Source organism: Sinocyclocheilus anshuiensis, unplaced genomic scaffold (genome assembly GCF_001515605.1).
Source record: "Sinocyclocheilus anshuiensis isolate Anshui unplaced genomic scaffold, SAMN03320099.WGS_v1.1 scaffold437, whole genome shotgun sequence".
Classification (NCBI taxonomy): Eukaryota; Metazoa; Chordata; class Actinopteri; order Cypriniformes; family Cyprinidae; genus Sinocyclocheilus; species Sinocyclocheilus anshuiensis.
The window spans coordinates 1,651,827-1,669,390 of NW_015539902.1; the positions used below are offsets into that span (position 1 = coordinate 1,651,827).

The window sequence follows — 17,564 nt, forward strand, 5'->3', positions numbered from 1 at the left end:
TGTGTGTGTGTGTGTGTGTGTGTGTGTGTGTGTGTGTGTGTGCGCGCGCGCATAGGTGTACCTTCTTAACCATATTTTGGGGTCAAAGTAGTACCCAGAAGTGAGAAAACCTGACAAAATCACCAAAAACCTCCCTTTGAAGATGTCCTCATTTTTACAATTGTGTTTTACAATTTGTGAACATACAGCAGGATACAAGGGAGAGGAACTGATCAGAATTGTATCAGAAGAAGGGAGACAGATGGCATCAAATACATTATCAAACACAAATTACATTACATTATGCCATGTGATACTGTATATAGAGGCATTACCATGGTAAAAGGCTCCACATTACTATAACTCAGTAACTCACCTTTCATCTGAAAAGTTCAGTTACAGTATAGATTCAGTCATATGTCATACTGCATTGGCAGTAAACTCTGTTCTAGCACCAAACCTTATGGCCATGGCATACCTTCATCACACCTTTTGATACAGTAACACACTGTATAAATACTTTTACAAACATTATGAATTATATGTGAGTTAAGCAAGCTAGGTAATATAAGTGTATTTTCTAACATGACAGTTATTGCCTCTATTACTGTAATTATTTCAGCAACAAAGGTGATTTGAAACGTATCTTGCATTGTTTGGTCTTGAATGAACTGATTGTTAAAAGTACCAAGTTGAAAGAAGATCTTACTGTTGTGTTTTGGTGATTAAACCAAATGTTCTCAATGCATATCACAATGATCTTGTGTCCTGGAACAATGATTGTGGAATGAAAATATGTGCAACTACAATGAGATCAGGTTTAGAAAGAATGACTAGTGGTATTACAAGTGTGATCGGTTTAAAGTTTTGTACTAAGCATTTTGAAAATGTACACCTTACGAAAATAGTATCAAACCAATTAAAAAAAACTAATTATTGCTATTAAAATAATTACTCATTCCTGATAAAACAAGTAACCTCTTGGGTATTAAACTGACCTTAAGAATGACTAGTGGTGTTACAAGTGTGATCAGTTTTAAGTTTTGTTAACAGTGAAAACAACTTAAAATATGCCATCATTTTTGCTCATAAATGTAAGAGTAACACATCATTCGGAACTGTAAAGGGTCTACTTTTATGTGCACGCACAATATCAACAAAACGCTGTGATTTTGTAAAATAAAGAAAACAAACAGGATGGGATTTCTGCCGTCTCTGTCTTGAGCAGGAGCGCTTCACAAAAGTGAACCTAAACTCAGCGTATACTTGCCTCACAGACAAGTTAAATATATCTATATAAAGTTTCAAATTGGTACTTTAAAATGAAATAATTCAAATCGAAAACAAAAACTTTCATTATGTAATCCGTAAAGATGCATTTCTCAAGGTGCGTCCAATGAGGAGATGGCGAGTCAGGATCGTCAATTTCATCTTTGTGACACTGACTCAGAAATGTTTTGCATATGGGCCCGAAGCTGACTTGCTACGCCACTGGTGACAACTAATTGGAATCTGCTTTTATCAAGGCTTAGATGTGGAGAGTTTACACCTTTTGGGTACAGATGGTAATTTGCATGAAAGACACTGGGAAATGGCACACCCTCTACAGTAAGCAACATATCTTTAAATTCTTAGGATCTGTATTACCTTTTAGTCTACTACTTGTATTGAGGCCATTGCACCAGTACCAGAGACAATTCAATGATACCAAATATGACTGTGAATATCACTTGCATTCATGTCGAATATTATATTTTGCTGTTGACCATTCTGAGTGAGCTGAGTGAAGGGAAAGAAGTGGATGAAAAGAAACAATATATAGGTGAGAAAGGAGTTTTCCCGCATCTTCTTTCAGTGAGATGTGGAAATAGATGTCTGTGTTTTATTGTTCGTATCTCAGAAGATCAAAGTGTCTGAGGTTCTTCAAGTCTTACAAGGCTATTATTTTTGCAATTCTTTTGGTAATGCTTGGAACACATAAATGACATGCATCCTCTTTAACTGATTTACTGATTTAGTTAGAGAACGTTAACAGCATGTCACGGCATTGCCTGTATAATGCAAAGTAGTCTGAAGATGTAACATTCAGGATACTGTAACGCCAAGCCAGCAGAGGGAGCCCTCGCCCGAGTACTGACCGTGCTCCACTCCCTCCGCTCCCTCTACTTCCATTTCCTGTTTGACTCTCATATAAACTGAGACCAGTCCATGGGCTGATTGCGAAGTATTGCCAGTTATCTGCCTTACCAAGCGTTCTAGTTCCTCTGTTCCTGATTGATTCCTGTGTATGATTCTGCCTGACTTCTTGACTCACGGTATTTGTACTCTGCCCCTTACGAACCAATGTTCTCACACCCAACCCCGCGGAAATGTCTTCCCCCTGAGGAACCCATGCAATTAAACATGTCCCGACTACCTGAGAGTGAAAGAGAACGAAGACGATATCAACAACTGTGTTTTAACTGCGGTGTGCACTTTCCTGACAATATGACCTCCCCACACAGCATCACATCTCCGATCCCATTCTACCCAGTTCGATCATCCTAGCTCCAGTCTCCTGGGATATCATGGAAGAACTTAGAGAAGCACAACAACAAGACCCCACGTCCACAAACACACCCCCAGGAAAGCATTATGTACCCCAAACTTTGTGACTCCGAGTTATGCAATGGGTTCACACGTCACTCAGCTCCGGTCATCCTGGCATCTCTCAAGATAAAAAAGTTTAAAACATGCCATTAATAGAACACAATTTGTGTTTTAAAATAGTGAGTCATGTGGAGGGTGTTTTCATTTTCTGCGGTCAATCACTTAAAAAACAACGTAATTATCCACACTCCCAAATGTTGAATTTTTGATCTTCCATCTGTTTAATTTTCCAGCACATTCTGAATAACCTCAAACTCTCTGCTATCACATTCATCATTTAAATAAGCCACTGTTTCAGTCTTCTAAGCACATTTGGTACATACAGGTACCCTCTGGCATCCCGTTACTCCTACCTTTTCTCATTTAAAATGGGCATTCCTTGACCTTTCTCTGTAAAGGTCAATGTGAAGTTCAAACAAGTGTAGTAGAGCCATAATCCCTAAACTTCTGAATTGCTAGTAGTTCCTTTTGATGTCATTTGGAGTTATGAATGTTTATTTAAATGTTTTATATAAGACTTAATATAATTTTAGATTATGTAAATGTAATATTTTCAATATTAAATATTTAAATTTAATATTTAAATATTTTGAAATTGCAGCTACTGTGTACAACTTTATCAGTCTGGTTGATATGAGGATTTAAAGGAGGAGTTCTACCAAAAAATCTGTTGCTATTAATTCCAAACCCTTTTGTTTTTCCATTTCAACAGAATGTTCATTTTTGGATCATGTGTTCCTTTAAAATTGGATTAAGTGTGAATTCATGCATATTAATGCATATCAATTGTTACATGTTTATTCGTAAATTACCTGGCAGCTTTTAATTCTGTCACCTGCATGAAGAACTGCTTTCTGCCTTAGTCTATGTCACCTGCTATAGAATTCATTGAGTTATGAATAAGACTGAGCAAAAACCCTTTAAATGGGTGTCGTTCGTTTGAGATGCTACCAGATTTTGTGCTGTATTGCAGAGTTCACCAGATGTTGTGCTCCTTCACAAGCTGTCAGACTCTGATGGGAACTGGAGCATTCCTCCGGCACTGCCACAGTAAAACTCAAAAACATACACAACACAGAATGTACTCCACCTCTCGACATGTCAGAATTACAAGTGTTGATTCATAAAGTTGTCTTAAACACATTTTATGCAGATGTATTTTTTGTTTTTCTTGTCTTCAGCCTTGCCTCACTATACTGTGAAACATCTTGGTGGTTTGTGTTTTTGGAAGAAGAGTCTAACGTGAACTTACACAACCTTCTGCAGATGCTGAGCAAATTCAAGACAAGAAAGGTGAGCTGCAGACTTTTCAGTCTTTCAGCTGTTGTTACTGCAAAAGTGTAATATCAAGATTTCACGCCTTGTTTACTGTGGCTCTCTTACAGCAACAATCGTTGTATTTGAATCAGGAAAACTAAGAGAGCATGTCATTGGTTGAGGTACTGATCATAAATCATGTCACTGAGACTGGGTGTGCAAAAGTCCAAGAAAGCAGCCGAAAAGTGTTGTCCTCGTTTACTTTCTCGACCAAATGTACTTTTCACTCTGTGGACACGCAGCACATGAAATTCTCTGTCACTTTAATTTCAGATATCCCATCATAAGCAGCTTGCGAGGAAGCCATTAGGGGTCTATCCTCGCATAAATTGTTTCTTAATTGTGTGAAATGTTACCTGTACTGTTTTTTTCCCCCTTAAGAGACCCAAACATAATGTCAGTAAACAAAAAATTTATGAGAGGGCATTACGGATTTGGATCTTACATGCAACTGCTTGGATCTTGCACAGAAATTATATAAGCAGGACTGGCTGTTCTGTCCTCCCTGTTAAAAAAGTTTTTTTGACTATCATTGCCACTGAATTAAAAACAAAATGTTATACCACAACATCTTGGATATTGCTATTTAGGCCATGTGAATTGAAAATAAAGTGTTTTACTTAATATACTACTCCATGAACTAACATTCCCTGGAGAAACAGTAGATAGGACAACACAATACATAAAACCTTCTCCTGCGGACTTGAGGTAATGAAAGAGCAGCCTGAAACAGCACTTTGCACATGCATCCAAAGCCTGCTGTTTCTTACCCGAGTGTCTTTTCTCCATAGGAGTGGTTTCTGGGCAGACCCCTCCATGATGATGAACCAACAATTATCCACGACTATGCTTTCTCAGAGGACCCCTACAGCTTCACTTATCCTGACTTCATGGCTGGCTGGGCCCTCAGTTGCCCCCTAGCTAAGTGGTCAGATTTAATCTCTGTGCTTCTTGCATACCTCTGCCGCAAACTGCTACTTTGCACTTTTAATCCAGATATTATTTGATCTGGTATCCCAGAACCGCAGAACATGTGAATTATGAGGCGCCCAAATTAGATTTCACGATTGACCTTCAACATGAGGTGAGAAAGATCACAAAATATTTCAGTGTACTGTACATACGCCCTACAGATATCTTTTTGTTTGTTTGTTTGTTAAATATTCATTATCTTGCAGTGGAAGTGCTTGGTGTTTTACAAAAAATATGAATATTTGTAATGGAAATTGCTCTAATGCATCAGCTACAAAGCATCTTAAAAAATATATTATTTTCCAAAATAACCCAGACACAGATAATAGACTCTTTACCTCTCTCCAGATGTATCATCTTAGCTCTTCTCAGCTTATATAATCCACTTTCTCTATACTCTCCTTTGGTGTCACATCACAATTCAAAGTGTCTGGCGTCTCCTGTTGAAATAATGTGCCATCTGCCTACGGGAATATCTGTGTATATATTAATCCTCATTGATTTTACGGAGGAGCTGCCATTATTAAAGGGTTTTGTGACATTGAAAGACATTCTCTCTCCTTTTCCCTTGCCATCACTTCTCTCCCTCACTGATCAAAATGAGACTGTATGTTCCAGAGAGAACTCTCAGTGCTACTTTTGTGATTTCTATTGATGCAGTACTCTTAAGAGTCTGCTAAAAAAAAAAAAACTCTGGTCTTACCGACTGGCATCTGTCTTGTTCTTAAAGGTATAGTTCTCCCAAAAATGAAAATCCTGTTGTCATTTACTTACTGGTCATGACCTTCCAAATCCGTATGACTTCTTCTCTTCCATAGACCACAAAAAGTAGATGTTTAACATAATGTTCATGCTGCTCTTTTCCATACAATGGAAATAAATGGTGACCAGAAGCTGTCAAGTTCCAAAAAGCCACTATAAAATATTATTACAGTGCAGTTTAATCATTATTCCTTGCAAATCTTTTATTTAAATTCATATTATTGTGACTCTATTTGTTTACAAGATACACTCTCTTGCTCTGATTTCTGGAGTGCTTAGTTCTTAGTTCTTTGTTTTAATTGCACTTTGTTTCTTAACCCTTAATAGTCATTGATTCCTAGAAGAAGGCATGCTTTGCTTCTGTTATTGATGTTTCAGATTGTCCTCTACATTTGGGAGGAAGGGAGAGGTCCTGCTTTGACTGCGGTGAATGAGTTTTGCTCAGAGCTACACAGCTTGTCCTCAACAGAAGATTGTGCTATGACCGTCAACACCTTGTCTGCATGTGTAAGTACTATAAATGCTAACGGACCTCACCAATTGTTCAGAGAGATTTATACAAGCTCTCAGCCATGTGAATTAATGAAACTATGACAAATCGTTCTGTTCAGAAGAGACTGCCAAGAGGAAGTCAAGGCGTATTAATATCTCACAGTCAGTTGTCATTGAATTTCCCAGCTCTAATGCCATAATAAATGACAATCTTCAAACGTGAATGCCAAATTCCTGCTTGTGGCTTTTCACATTTGCCTATAAGTTCAGATTCCTCTAAATAAGCCACCTTATACTAAGTGTCCTCTCAAAGCTGACACAGACATTCTGTAATAACTTAAAGGTCCTAAGTCCTACTATAAAGTTGGAACGAGGTGCTTTGGTTTTGACCCAAATACTGTAACTCCCAGATTGGTAGCAGACACCAAACTGCTTTAAATATCTGTGCTGTTCTTCATAGGGAAACCCTGTGCAGAAGGAGGACGTATTTGTTGCTGTTAATACATGTCAAAGATTTAATGCAGAAAGAGGTGGGTGTAGTCAGCCTGTTCTTCAGAAATAGATAAAGACCGTGATTTGATCATAACTAACCAAACTTTAAAGGTGAAGTCAGGGTTTTTTAGGTAACAAACTAATAATGACCAGTAGTTCATTATTTATTAGTTTTGTTCAATGTTAATTTTTGCATGTAACAATATATTCTAATATGAGTAATAATAGTAATAAAACTAATATTAGTTGTAAATGTTGCCATGAGTTATGGAGTTTAGTTTACATTATTAACTAACTTGAACCTTAAAATAAATTATTTTTTATTGATAATATTTAATTAATTAATTAAAGTCCATTAATATTAGACTTTAAGATATACTAGATGCCGTTTACGGAGAGAGAAATCTTTGCTTCTTACAAATACCTATGACTGCATGTTTTATTTATCTTAGCTTTTAATTAGTTTAGATTTATGAGGGATTGGATCCTTCAGTCTTGATTTAAAATGTAAAGCCTGTAAATCAGCAAAAGAGCCCACCAAGGCATGCTTTGAGAGAATTACAGATAGACAATAATAAAAGGGAATAATTACAGCCGTCAGTCGCTTCGTCTCTTGGCCCACACGTGATGTCTGTAAATGACAATAAATTGATTTTGTTGATTGTTGCCACACAGAGTTCCATCGTAGCTTTTCAGAAACATTGTACTCACAAAGACAACTCTCTCCCCAGTCCCCTTCTTTGGTCTCTCTGTACTGTATAATAGGACAGGTATAAATGCTGTTTTATATTCCAGGAGAGCTAACATTTTGCAGCTGGTCAGGCGTAATTGCACCGATTTGCATGATTATGTTCAGAGTTTGATTTTATGAAACTTTCCAGGCAGCATTTAATGCTACAACATTTTGTGTGTGGCTACAAAGATCATAACTATCAGTGTTGGTAAAACATCTGCAAATTTACAGCAGGAAGTAAAAGCAGTTTTCGTGAAGTTAACTTCATATGATTTATTGATTTTTGTGTATCTTTCTTTTTGCTCTTTCAGATGGATGTTATAATCTCAAGTAAATGTAATGCTATCTTAAACTGAATGCTCAAATGTATCTTCATAGTTCCTTTAGTTAAACAAACTTATTTGTATTGTTTTTTTTTATATGTATGGATTACTTGGGTTGTTACCGACATATGGTGAAAATTTCATGTCAACAGCACATTTAGAAATATATTTACTGAGAAAAATGGTGATGTGTTCAATACTCATTTTACCTGCTGTATTTTAAAATGTAATTTATTCCTATGATTGCAAAGCTGAATTTTCTGCAGCCGTTACTCCAGTCTTCAGTGTCACATGATCCTTCAGAAATCATTCCAGTATGCTGATTTGGTGCTCACTTATTAACAATTATTAGTGGTGCTCAGTTAATAATAATGGCTGTGGTTGAACACAATAATATTTTTGTGGAAGTAAAATTACTGTTTTATTGTATTTTCGACCAAATGTATGCAGTCTTGGTGAGCATAAGAGACACATTTCTAAAACATAAAAAAATGCAATGATTCCAAATTGTATGTAAAACGCTGTTTGTGCAGAAATGACAATGTAAAAAATGTAGCCAAATGCAAGAAACAGCTTTAAAAAAAAAACAGTTATTGCTACTGGACATATTAATTACATCTAATTAATATTCATGAGCCAGGCGGATAGGGATTATCCCCTACTTTTCAAATAATTTCTGTGCCCCCTGGTGGCAAGTGAATAAGGTTTTTTGCAGTACAGAAGACCCCACAGTCTCCATGTTTATGTCTGTCTTCAGTCTGCTAAGAATTCTTGGACAGAACATACAAAGACACATTAGAGTTGAGTCTCATGTCTCCAAGTCATTCAGCTGCTGTCTTTCTTCCCCTTTATACAAACATTTTACAGGAACACCATCCAGAAGCTTGTCTAGATTAGTTACAAACTGTACTTGTATTTACAGGGCACTTTGCAAAAACATTTGCCATCCTGAAGAGGTTTGCGAGTGGGGCAGTAACAAAAGCACCTTGGTTGCTCATAGTGGATGATGACACACTGATCAGGTGAATTTCATTTCTTTACATGGGTGAAAGATCATCAGCAGACCTGACTTTAAGGGGACTTGCCACTAGATAAAAATACGCCAGCCTATGTCATCTTGAATTTAAAAGAAGTCTGTTTTGCATACTGTGTGCAGAATTATAATTCAGCAATCCGGCACAAACCTGAAAATCAAATACGCCCACACAAAAATACACTCATTGTGTGGCAAAGCACATAAGGGTCACAAACCTGAAATTGGAGCAATATTTGGACTGGAGTTCACATGACTGAAATCTCTGTTAAAAGTGTCTACAAATTACACCCATAGATATCCCGGTTCTTTCAATACAACCTCAATAAGAGGAAAAAATATATTTATTTACGTTACAGTTATATAGTGTTTTAGTGTTAATAAATTGCATTGTGCCACCTCAGTTTAAATGATTACATTTTAATGTTTTCAGGAAGGTAGTGGTTGATTTGTAGGCAGGTCGTAATACTACAAGGTGCCTCTCAGTAAGAGAATTTAATGCTGGTATTTCTACAAATATTCACTTTCCAATTATCAGTTGTTAACCGGTTTGGTGTTTTAAGATCATCGCAACTGACAAGTTTAGGGCAATATCACATAGAGGAGTAAAAAGGAGACTTTAATAGAGGTCACTTCTTAAAAGGATGACTATTTTTTTAAATGAAGTATATAAAATAGTTCTTATCTCTTCATATGGAATAAAATGTGATGGAAACAGCATTGATGGATAACACTGGTACACATGTTCAAGTTTTCAAGTATTTTTAAAAATAATCTGTCAATTAAAAATGTATTGTTTTTATTTTAATATATTGTGTTTTCATCCAAATGTGCACATCTGCCAATATAGCAAGGAGAGCTGGAAACACAGGGCCTAGGACAGGCCAGAAAGGTGGATGGGTAGAAAAGGACTATAAATAAATAAAGTTACTGGATTTTTGTTGACATGTTCAGTCTATGCCTGTTTAGTGAACTGACACTGTGCATAATTGTCACATAATGTACTATACAATCACTGTCTTCCAGTCTTCCCAGACTGCGGAGGCTGCTGGGTTGTTAGGATCCAAATGAAGCTGTGAGTGTTGGAGAACGTTACGGCTATGGGCTTAGCAGGGACGGCTACAGCTACATCACGGGAGGTGAAGGGTGAGTTACAAATACAGTGTGCTGCTGAGATATTTTTGTTGTCCATACTTAGGCCTATGGGTTCCTTCTAAACCTTTATCCTCAATTATTAAACTTAAGTACATAGTTCAGATGTGCTATAACTTTTAAGTGATGAGGTTTACAATTTTCACCTGACAGATGATAAAGCAGGTGAAAAAATTAGGCCCTGGGCATATTTAGAGTCTAGCAAATGATGAAGACTTCTGGGGTGGGCTTTTTTGGAGCTGGTAACGATGTAACACCCAAGTGGACCATGTTCCAGCAGAGAAGTCCGAAAATTGTTAGCAATACCAGTTGGTTAAAAACACACAAAAAGCTGTATTTTGCACAGGTAACGCCATGTGCACAAATAGAGATTGGCTAGTACTGTGTGCACCACTGAGTTTATTGAGACACAGACAAACATAAGTTCTAATAAACAATATATTACAACAGTTTCTCTTGTGTTGTTGCACTGAGCAGCTATATTGGATTCTGAAGTTTGAGTTGTTCTGACCCCTCTCCAAGATTCCGAGTCGGAACTCCGACTTGGGAGGGCGTTCCAGTTAAAAGTGTGTACTGGTAACTCAGAATTTCCAACTTCCAAGTACAAATGGAATGCAGCATATGTGATCACCAACATGCTAAAAAACCCTTATCCCCCATATCAACTGCATAATAATGCCATCCAGAACACATAACAAACTTAAAAACACGCAGAACCTGCATGCGGCCGGGTATGAGTGAACCGCTAAATATTTTATGTAATGCATGTAATAATATTTAAGTTGTCATTTTTTGGTGCGGTTTCAGGTTGGGAATTAGTAGGCATGGGCTGACTGTGGGCCTGCTTGCTAAGACTATTTTGACTCAGTTCTGTAACGGAGCCGATGAGACGAGAGGATCCATCTGCAAAGCTTTTATTTAAAGGCGTGGTCATAAAACAGGCAAGGTTCAGACAACAGACAACAGGTATATGAGGGCAAGACGAAGAGTAATTAAAAACGGGCGCGAGTCAGTCGACAGCAAACGTTATCCAGAGGGCTTGACAGGAGGGGCAATCCAATAACACGAGCAATAGTCCAGGCAGGAGCAAAATGGCTCCGTAAAGTAGCTATCGCTAGATGAGTGATATGTGCTAAACAATACTCGGCATTGAATGGTGGTGTGAGACCGATGTATATATATTGTGTGTTATTGGTAGCAGCTGTGTGTGATTGGTTTTAGTGCAATGGAGCATGGGAAATGTAGTCCAGGGTGATGTGTAACAGTCTGTGTAGTGTGAGAGTCAATGTAGTGAGTGGGTGACCTCTGGTGGTGAGTGAACGGAAGTTCATAGACCGGATTCGTGACAAGTTCGATACCTGCTGATAGGCAGCTGCTTTCAAACGGTCCTGTGCTTGTGTTCACATTCTATAGTCTGAAGACCATTATATTTTTCTACTTACAACACAGTTTGCAGTGTTGAACATTGTAGCCAATTGTGCTGCAACTGAAGTTATTGACAGCTTGATTATAAAGGGAGCGTTCTTTGCTCACTTTATATATATATATATATATATATATACAATTTAGATAAAAGTTGTATTTTTCATGCTGCTAAGAGGACCAACAGTCATGTGTACACTGCAGAGATTCAGGCGAGATAACCACATTTAAATGTTTTAAATCACACCAGCCTGTGGTGTGATATATGCACATTTGTTCAAAATAGCCTGGATTGTTCACATGATGTAGGCAAAAATTTTATATTGTACTCGATGGATGCATGCATCTTTTTTTTCTGTTAATTATTACCATGTTGGGCTGCAAGTCTATTTTTTTCTTAAATGCATCAACTCAGAATGCCTAATATTGGTTTGATTGCTTGTTACATGAAAAAAGAATTTTGTGTGCCAGATCAAAGGTAGTAGATTTAATGTGGGTGCGGTTCAGGTTGTGGTCTTTATGTCAAGCATGTCGGGGCGGGTACGGAATTAAATTAGTGCTGCTGTTGGATAATGGGTTGGGTGTTCTATTAAGTGCTGGGGGTGCGGGTTAACCAAACAGGACCCGTGCAGGACTCTGCTCAGATCCCTTTAGCAACCACACTTTAACACCATGGCAACCACCCTGAACGCCCTACATTTACATTTACATTTATTCGTTTAGCACAGGGGTGTCAAACTCATTTTAGGGTGAGGGCCGGATGAGAAGAAATGTCGCCATTAACGGGCCGAATCAACTTTTTTTTTTTTGTCACAGTGCACCAAATTACAAATTAATTTGCAAAAAAAAAAAACTAGAAAGACACTATTCTGTAAAACTGCATTTAATAAGACCTCGGACACTGTTCATTAACACTCTTATTCCTTTTTGAAAAAATATAAATGTTGTCTAAGTAATGGCAATCAAAAACTTTGAATATGAATATTATTTGTCATTATTTGAATACTATTTGCTATAAACTGCTATAATCTATTTGTGTACAGACAGTTACATTAAATATAAACAATAATTTACAAACTAGAAAAACACTTCACAATTTAAAAAACTGCCTTCAGCATATTTAACAACTCAGTAGTATTTCTTATATAAGGAAAAAAAAAATAAACAAAATAAATTCTTTATGGTTAATTAATGCAAATGAAAAATCATTCGCTTTGGATATGAACATTAAATATACACTAGAAATGAGAACTTTCCTTTAACAAAGAAATATCTAGATTGCATTTGTAAAGCATTAAGTTTGACATCATAAATCACATACACATTATGATTTTAATTCCTGCTTCCTGACACCTGACATCTCTTTTCTTCAACCAGTGCATCAACATCAGCAACCAGTTTTTGAGCCGTTGCCACTCTCATAATGTCATTTAGATGTCTGTGTGTGAGTCGAGAGCGCAGGTTGGACTTGTTAATGTTCATTACAGAAAATGCCTGCTCACAGAGATATGTAGTCCCGAACATGCTGAGGATTTTGGACGCAAAACCTGTCATTTTGGGGAACGTCGGTCCGAGGTTTTGGTAAAATAAATCCACAGTGACTGTTGTGAATTTGTCTTTCAAAGGTGTGTTGCACTGCAGTTCGATTAGTTCCATTTGAAGTTCCTCCGGTACATCTGTTGCGCTCGCAGTAAACGGTGAACGGAAGAGAGAGAAGAGAGAAGACCTGGAAGCGATTCTGAAACTTGTTCTGCAGACCAACAATTTTTTCTTTGTATCTGTCCATGTTGTCTTTGTCGTGCTTTCCCTGGTCTTTCATGAACTGATTGATTTCTGAGCGCAGCTCAAAGAAACGTTTGAGCACAGCTCCCCTGCTCAACCAGCGAACTTCGGTGTGGTAGGGTAGACTGTGAGGAATATCTTTTTCAGATAAAAATGCCTCAAATTGCTGATGGTTGAGCCCCTTTGCTCTGATGAAATTTTTGGGTTGGGTTCTCTTTTTGAATTTTTTCTTTTAATTTTGTCACAACGCCTGCCCTTTTCCCGACCATGGATGGAGCGCCATCCGTTGCCACACTAACAGCGCGAGTCCAGTCAACCTCCAGTCTATCCAGAGCACCAGTGAGGCTGGAGTAAATGTCGTTGGAAGTAGTCGTGTCTGTCATTGGAACCAGCTCAACAAATTCTTCAGTGATGTTCAAAGATTCATCAACTCCACGAATAAATAACCCCAGCTGAGCTACGTCGTTAATATCAGTACTCCCATCGAGTGCTATAGAGAAAGCAATGGATGTCTTAACTTTGTCTTTCAGCTGACGGTTCAAGTCTCTTGCAATGTCCTCAATTCTTTCAGCCACAGTATTTCTTGACAAGCTAATACTGGCAAAAGCCTGTTTTTTCTCAGGGCACACAAGCTCTGCTGCCTTTATCATACACTTTTTGATGAATTCTCCCTCTGAAAAAGGCTTTGATGCCACTGCGATTTCATTGGAAATCAAATAGCTGGCCTTTACAGCTTCATCAGTACCTGCTCTTTTTGTGAACATTGCTTTTTTTTCAAAGTTGATGCTAAATCATTAGCTTTTTCCGTTCTGTGCTGTCCAGTGTATTGATCATATTTCTCTGCGTGTATTTCATAGTGCCATTTAATGTTGTGTTCTTTTTGCACAGCCATGGCTTGTGAGCAGATTAAACATACCGGCCTGCCATTGACCTCACAGAAGAAATACTTCTCTTTCAATTTCTCCTGAAACATCCGCCCTTCCAGATCAATTTTTCTTTTTTTGGACATTTTTAAAATCGGCAGTGCTTGCCACACAACTTCAGTTAGCGAAGTGTTCGAAATTTGAATTATGCGTGTTCGAGGTTCCGGCAGAAACGCAATAGAAGCGCAATTAAATGATCAACGATAAAATAAAATAAAAAAAGAATAAAACCAAACACAATATTGTTTAGTAATAATAATAAAAATGTTTATTTTATATTATTTTTCAAATCATCCCATATTGGACGTCTCATTGGGCCGTATTCGGCCCGCGGGCCATATGTTTGACACCCCTGGTTTAGCAGATGCTTTTATCCAGAGCAACTTACAATTTGGGGAATACATCAAGCGATTCATCTTAAAGAGGCAAATAGACACAGGAAGTGCCCTTAATACCAAGTTTCAGGCAATGTTCAAATAAGTACATGCTATGCTGGGGATTAAGTAAAGAGTAGCAAAGTTTTTTTGTTTAAGATGAGGTCAGATGGTGACAAAAGAGATGAGTTTTCAGCTGTCGGAATCAGCATTCTGGATAGGGGTGGGAATATCATTCCACCAGCCAGGAACGGTGAACAAAAATGTTCTGCAAAGTGATTTCCAGATTTCCTAGAAGCCACTTAGAAAACACTCAGATTTCCTTTCCTTCAGATTTGCATGGCAACACCACCTAAAAACCATTCAGAACCCTTTAGTAACCTCATTGTAACGCACCAGAAACAACCTAGAACACATTAGAAACATGCTAAAAGCCACTCAGAACCACTCAGATGAGATGTTGTCAGGCCATATGTCAGTAAAAATTAAATTTCCTGTCCTGTCAGCCGTTATACTGTGCTCACAGTGCCTGCTCTTCAATTGCACAAACAAATACAGCAGCTGCGAGTATGCATGTCAGATTCGCGCAACGTTCTGAAGCCGCAGCTCTTAAAGTAATAGCAGCCAAGTAACCTAACCCAGCTGCTGTGATGTCTGTTCATCAAAGAAAAAAAGAAAAAAGAGGACATCAATAACTTTTGTAGCTTTAAGGTTTCATTTATATTTATATTTAATTTAGAATTTAGTGTTGATAACTTTATTTAATTTCTGTATTTTTTCTACTTGCTGAAGGGCATAGGTAAATATGACATTTATTATAATGGGTTTATGTGAAGATTGTTTTAAGTTCACTTCAATTAGAAGTTGTTATTTTTTAAAGTCTAATAAATGTTAAAATTGATAGCTCTCAATTATACTGTAATGTTGAATGGCTATAGTCAATGGTTAAAAATTAGGAAAAAAAGAACAATTTCCTAGAGACATCAGTAGTATTGTATCGGTGATACTCGCCCTCAGCTCAGTTATAAAAAATATGCCACTAAACAGATATTTAAAATGCACTGTCTTTGTTGTTTATACATTGATTTGAAGATTGAATGTGAAATTATTGCAATATGAAAGTATAATTAAATGTTAGGTGGTATTAATCACGATTAATTTCAGAAAAAAATGTGTGATTAATTCATTTTTTTAATCGATTGACAACACTAATTAATAACAATTATTATATTAGTCACAATATAGTTTTTTTTTGTTAGTTTACTTTATTTATCTAAACCACCAAGCAACATGCTAAAAAACACTCAGATCCCCTTATCAACCACATAGTAAAGCACTAGCAACAACCCAGAACACCTTCGCATTTGAAGGCTGCATACATCATCGGAGCAGTCTCATTTAAGAAAAGTAACCGTTAAATTGCAAAGTAAAAAAGAAATTACAGTATTTTTTTTTACACCTCACAAGGAATAACAGTCAATTTTATTATGGTTACTTTTCTTAAATAAGACATCCTTGATGACGTATGCAGGAGGATGCAGCCTCCGAAATGAGACGCAGCTACAATTAAAACAACTCCGAATCCTTTAGCAGCCTTCTACCTCACCCAGTACACTCTAGAAACCACACAGCAACATGCTAAAAACCACTCAAATCCACGTTGCAACCGCATAATAGCCCCTTGGCAACCACTTAACCTAATATTTTTACAGCAACTTAAGCAAACACCACTTAAGAAAATGTTAAGAAAGATGTTGGTTTAAGAGTGGTAATATATAGTTTTGTACTCATATGTTTAGCATTGCAATCTTTGTGACCTAACAGTATGCTGCTTACTAACTGTTCTCAATAGTTTTCTGTTTACTTGTAGCATTGTTATTTGCAGACAGTGACTTCCCATTACAATGTAGGTACTTTGTGTAAAAACACAATGGTGTGTGACTGTCACACTGGTGACACTTAAGACCTTGTCACATTGTTAGATATCCTGAATCGTCGTAGTATTCAGTATCTGAATTGTCTGCATGAACCAAACAATGTCCCATAGAACTATTTAATTCTTTCTATATTCTTACAGGATGGTGTTCAGTAGAGTAGCGGTGCAGAATATTTTGGCAGGTGGCTGCAGCTGCCGCAGTTTGGATGCCCCTGATGACATGGTGATAGGGATGTGTCTGACCTCACTGGGACTCCCGGTCACACACAGACCACTTTTCCATCAGGTAGCGTACACACCCGCACACTGTCAACTCACATGTTGTCTTCTGTGCTGCTCTACAGCAACGAAAACACAAGTAAATGATGCTTTTAGCACCCAAGCAGAGCAACAAATAAGCTGAAACCTGTGGGTATAAATGTGAAGAGCAATCCTGTGTTTATTTCAAAGCAGAATTGAGGGTACAGACAGACAGGAAGAGAGGTTAATTTATCCTTTGCCAACCTCATTTATAAAATGAATTTACTATATAATCCTAAATTACATGGATTTGATTGTAAATTAAAGGAGTAGATTTTCCCCAATATGATGTAATCAGTTGCTCGTCCTCATGCTGTTCCAAACCCTAAACCTGTTTTTCTAGGGAAGGAGACGTTTTGAAGAATATTTACACTGCTTTCTTCTATACAGTAAAAGTAAATGGGGACCAGTAGCCATCAAGCTAAAAAAAGACAAAAAAGCACCATAAAATCATTCTAAATGTGATCTGTACAGTTTGTTCTAAGTCTTTCGAAGCCTTATGATAGATGCTTATATGAGAAATTTAGTTATTCATAGAAAATCTTGCCAGGCTTACAGAGCCAAATTTGAGGTGACCGCACTCACTCAAAAAGACCAGAGAGGAGCTGTAGATGGAGCTTATGGAGTGTGTGTATTTAATTTAATAATTTGATACTCTAGAAGCATTTAAATAACCATGCAATCGAAATTAACCATATATATTTTGTTAAATGCATTCCTCATATTACTTTAAGCAATTCTTTGGTTCATGTTATTCTAAAAATTCATATCACAGTCTGATAAATTTCCCATACAAGAGTATTTTGTTCAGAAACTGGGTTGCGATCATGGTTTCATATTGACCTTAAGATAAGAAACTGTCAAATTCAAGATGATGATGATGCTGTTATGAAGGTAAGTTGTGGTTTTAGATACATTGTATA

The 17,564-nt window shown here is 37.2% G+C and overlaps 1 pseudogene; it reads left to right on the plus strand.

The window, feature by feature from the left end:
* LOC107686189 (beta-1,3-glucosyltransferase-like) overlaps nucleotides 1-17,564 on the plus strand; it is a 42,799-nt pseudogene that overhangs the window by 7,781 nt on the left and 17,454 nt on the right.